The sequence below is a fragment of the Octodon degus genome, unplaced genomic scaffold (assembly GCF_000260255.1).
Source record: "Octodon degus isolate 3935 unplaced genomic scaffold, OctDeg1.0 scaffold00163, whole genome shotgun sequence".
Taxonomy (NCBI): domain Eukaryota; kingdom Metazoa; phylum Chordata; class Mammalia; order Rodentia; family Octodontidae; genus Octodon; species Octodon degus.
In genome coordinates, this window is record NW_004524739.1 from 3,139,388 (window position 1) to 3,144,789 (window position 5,402).

The 5,402-nt window shown below is 40.5% G+C and overlaps 1 protein-coding gene across 1 annotated transcript in view; it reads right to left on the reverse strand.

Moving 5' to 3' along the window:
• Srsf4 (serine and arginine rich splicing factor 4) overlaps nt 1–5,402 on the reverse strand; it is a 31,719-nt gene that overhangs the window by 19,399 nt on the left and 6,918 nt on the right. The window lies entirely within an intron of this gene.

The window sequence follows — 5,402 nt, forward strand, 5'->3', positions numbered from 1 at the left end:
AAAAAAAAAAAAAAACACCCAACTCAGTTTCATGAAGTTAAGCACGGCAGAAGACAAATACCCACCTGCCTAACTGTACCCAAGGTATGGAAATACTAGTAAATAATATGCATTTATTCTCTACTAAACTATTAATGGAATCAAATTTATAAATTAACTATCCCTGGAGTGTTGGCACACCCTTGTAGTCCCAGCATCTAGGAGGATTTGGCAGGAAAATCATCATGAGTTCAAGGCTAGGCGAGGCCAGTGAGTTCAAGGTTAACCTGAATTACATAGTGAGACCCAATCTTAAAAAAGAAAAAGATTCCCCCCCCCTTTTGGGGTTCTTTTTGAGGCAGGGTTTCACTATGCAGACCAGGCTGGCCTTGAATTTCACTTTGTAGCCAGACTAGTCTTGAACTTTTGAGGATCCTCATGCCTCAGCCTCCCAAGTGTTGAGATTATAGGCCAAGGGTCACCATGCCCAGCCCCCCGAAAAAGAAAAAAATTCTTACCAATAAACTGTCAAAATCTTAATACCTTTATAGGGAAGTAGAGAAAATTAACATCATTAAGAACCTGTATCTCGGGGCCGGGGAGATGGCTCAGTAGAATAAGCGCTTGCTAGGCAACCGCAAGGGCCTGAGTTTAATCCCTGGTTCCATGGGGGGGGGGGGGAACGACACCCAAACAACCTGTATCTCAATTACCCAGATACTCATGACCCTCTATTCTCATTAAGTAAGCAAACCATATGTTGAAAAAGCTCCTAGTGATAAAGAAATAACAAAACTCAAGCCTATGTCATTAAGCCAACATTGAAGATCCTAGTTTATCTCTAACAGAATATTCACATATTGGGGTGAGAACAATATAATTATCCTAAATCTAGACCTTAAAACTTCCTTCAGAATAGGAAGCACAGGGAAACCTACACCAAATTTGAATTTAGTTAAAAAACAGAGCAAAAGGGCCCAGGGAGAAAGCTCAGTAGAATAAGTGCTTGCCTGGCAAGCCCAGGGTCCTGAGTTCAATCCCTGGTACCGCCAAAACAAAACAAAACATTGAATTTAGTGTTACTTTGCAACAGTTCTTTCTTTTTGTTTTTTTGGCAGAACCAGGGATTGAACTAAGGCCCTTGCGCTTGCCAGGGAAGCGCTTAATCCACTCAGCTATCTCCCCGGCCCCTGCAACAGTTCTAAGGGCCTACTTGCTTTATCTAGAACCATTTCAGAACAAAGTAAGTGGTCTCAGTGATAAAGCACCTACGTGGTATGTGTGATGCTATGGCTCACTACAAAAAGAAAATCAAAGAGAGAGTAAGTCTGCCAAGCTACTTCATTTTTATTAGGTTGTCAACATATTTTGGTCCTATGAAATGGAACCAGGGTTGGAGAACATGGCTTAGTGGAAAAGTGCTCATCTAGCATGTGCAAAGCCCTGAGTTCAATCCCCAGCACTGTAAACACAGTACCAAGAAAACAACATGCTTGTGAATAGTGATCAAACTAGTATGACCATAACCCATCTGTCTTAAGTAACTATTATTTTTGATAAAGTCAACATGCCTTTTCTCTTAAAGGTGGGCAAACACAATCACGCCTGTGTCCATTTCAACATTCTGACATTTATCAACGTACGAAAGGTAAATGAAATTAAATGGTCTCACAAAAAAGAGGATCAGATATTCCCCGACACCATGCTAAAATTCATGAAGCCTACAAATTTAAACCAAGGTTAAAGAACTCAAGAAATTAGCCAAGTTTCTTTCAGGTGTAATGATGCACACCTGTAAGCAGGAGGCTGAGGCAGGAGTACCACCACAAGTTTGAAGCCAGCCTGAACTACATACTAAGACCTTGTTTCATGAAAGAAAGAAAAAGAAAAGTTACATCACCAACTTAGAATATAAAGTACAATTATCATTTCTTTCACTCCTACTTACAATAAAGGCTTACATACTTAATAGACAGCACGGCCCAATTCTATGCCACAACTGCAAAGCAAACTCACATTTACCTCTAAAACAACCGTAAGGAGTAGGTTACCAGGTGTTTAAGCCTTCTAAAGGTTATGCCTCAGCAACCATTCTAGCTGTTCGAAGTCCCTCTTCAGTGACCCTGGGCTGCAGTCTGTTTCTTGGTTTCCTGTTTAGTATTGATTTATGATACACATTTCCACAATATTTCTTATTTATGTATTTATTTGATATAGGGTCTAGTCACACAGTTCAGACTCATTAGTGATCCTCCTATCTCAGCTTCCCCAGATTACAAGTATGTACCACCTTTCAGGGCCAGACACAGCATGCAGTACTGGGGATTGAACTTGGATCCTTGTGCTTGCCAGGTAGGTGCTTTGACAGTTACCTCCCCAGCCCTCCTACAATATTCTTCTTCTTCTTTTTTTTTCCAGCAGAACTGGGGACTGAACTCAGGCCCTTGCACTTGCCAGGGAAGCACTTATTCTGAGCCATCTCCCTGGCCCCACAATATTTCTTAGGGATGCCCTTTATCTGAAATAGGCCATTTCACTGTTTTAGTGATTTTTTTTTTTTTAAAAATTCTGTAATTAGTGGATCCATAGCTTTATTTCAGCCATAGGAATATCTTAATTCTAAAGTCCTGATCTCTGGCCAGGACATCCTGCTTGCTCCTTTCATTCCTGAAGGCTGACCTCCAAACTCTCTCCTTCACCCACCCTCTTTCTATACTTTAGAGATCCCTATTCATGAGTGATCTGGGATACAGGCCTAAAGACATGGTTTAGGGTGGGGGAAGGATAAAAACAATGATAAAATGCCACTTAAAGCAGGGTTCAATTTTTCATTATTTTAAAAAAAATCCTGATTAAAACACAAGCCCTGTTAAATAGGATAGCAAAGATTTTTCTTCTTTTTTGAGACAGGGTTTCACTATCTCATTATGTAGCTCACCCTGGCATCCAACTCTTGGGCTCAAGTGATCCTCCTGAGTAGTAAGGACTACAGAAGTGTACTCATCTTAGCTCAGAGCAACTAAGATGGCAAAAATAACAACTGAGGCTCCACTGTGAGGCTGTCACGTGTACATGCTTAGATGCTGCTGGCACAAGCACAACTCATGCAGCTTTATACAAACAGCATCAAATACGTTCATTTTTCCTGTGACCCTTGAATGTGTCTAAAGCATAATAAAAACGCAACCTGTTTCACACACAATACCTGTTATATGAGTTTTTACAGCAGTAAGAAAAAGCACCTTAGGAGGAATGATTAAATAAATTACGTTAACCAACACGAAGATTTTAATGTAACAGAAAAATTACATGATATGCTAAAAAAATGTGACACAAAATTGCATGTAAGACCTCATTTACATTGGCAGAATTCTTAATGACATTGCTTTTTTATTTGTTTTTTACATCACCCAAATTACCTACAATGAACTTAGTTTTTCTCAACTTAGAAGTTTAAAAAAAAAAGTTCCTCAGCTGGGTGTGGTGGCACATACCTATAATCCCATCCCTTACAAGAGGACTGCTAGGTGGCCAGCCTGGGCTACATAATGAGTTCAAGTCCAGCTGGAACTACATTGCAAGACCTTGTCTCAAAAGAAAAAAAAAAAAAAGACAGACAATTAAAAAAAAAAAAAAATCCCAATACCACCTGCTATGCAGTTTTTTTTTTTTTTTTTTGGGGGGGGGTGTCTTTTTGGAACAGGGTCTCCCTACGCAGCTCAGGCTGGCCTTGAGCTCACTTTGTAGCCCAGGATGGTCTCGAACTCCAAACAATCCTCTGTCTCAGCCTCCCAAGTGCTGGGACTATAGGCATGCACCACCACGCCCAGCTCTCTGCTATGCAGTCTTAAAGGTTGCTGAGATGATGTTCTCATATATAACTTTAACTGAAAAAAAAAAAAAAAAAAAATCACATTCAAAAACTGTAATCAATAGTATTTGAGAATTCATAAAAATAAAGAGTTCTTAAATATGGCAGGTAAAAAATATAAATACTGTATGTTCAAAGGGTATCAGAAACCAGTGGCTAGCAAAAGACCTTGCAAAAGTCCACATCTATGCTGGGCATGGTGGTGCATGCCTGTAATCCCAGATACTCAGGAGACTAAATAAGGCAAGTTAGAGGCTTGCCTGGGTAATTTACTGAGACTTTATCTCACAAAACTGAGACCTTACATCACAAAACTATTTTACTGAGATCTTATCTCATTAAATAATAAAAAGGGCTGGGTATCTTAGAGTTAGAAGACTTGCCTACCATCTACGAAGCCTGGGTTTGATTCCTCCACCATTGGAAATACATACATACATACATACATACATAGCCAACTGAGCAATGTGGCAGTATGACAGCAGATTCCTATGATCCCAGTACTTTAGAGGCTAAAAGAGAACCACAAGTTGGAGGCCACTTTGGTCTATACAGTGAGACCTGTCTCAAACAAAAACACACAGCATGAACCATGTATTTCTTTTCTTTCTTTCTTTTTTTTTTTTAAAAAAGAGGAGACATAAGAAAGGTATGTGGGGTTGCAGAGCTAGCTCAGTGATCCCTGGACCAGGTGTGGTGGCGCAGGCCTGTAATGCCAGCGCGGGGGAGGCTGAGAAAGGAGGATCAAATGAGTCCCATCTGCATAGTGCAACCCTGTACCAAATACATTAAAAGAAAAAAAAGAGAAAGAAAGAAAGATGTGTGCTTGCCTGTAATCCCAGCATTTGGGAGGCTGAGGCAAGAGGATCTTCTGGGCTACAAAGTGAGCTCAAGACCAGATTGAACTGCACAGTGAGTCCTTGTCTTAAGAAGACCCCCCCGCAAAAAAATGTGCATCATGTATATGTAAATAAAGTAAAATTATGTACACAAAATATAGAGTCACTTTGAATTCCTTTTTTGTCCTTTATATTAGAAAAATTATGTTAAGCTCAGGAGATAGTTCGCTGCTTAAGTTACTGTCTGGCAAGCACAAGGACCCAGGTCTAATCCCTGGTACTGCATGCTGTGCTGGCCCCAGAACCGTGCCAGACCTGAAACCAGGTGTGGTGGCACACACCTGTAATCCTAGCTCTGGAGGCTGAGACAGGAGGATCACTACAAGTCCAAAATGCTAGCAAGAACTTGTGCCAAAATAAATAAAAAAGGATGACATTCAAAAATAAATGAAAATTTAAGTTATTAGAACTATAGGTGTTTATCACTGTGCCAAATGTAAACATGCAAAATTTTTATGAGAAATTTGTGCTATTAAGAATGCATTTTGGGGCTGGTGAGATGGCTCGGTGGTCTAGAGCACCTACTTAGAACAAACTAAGCCAAGCGAAGCACGGGGACTGCGGTTCGGTCCCCCAGCGCCACATGCCAGCCGGCCCTGCCCCCTGGTGGGCTGAGCTGGCCACACACACAAAATAAATAAATAAAAATAAAA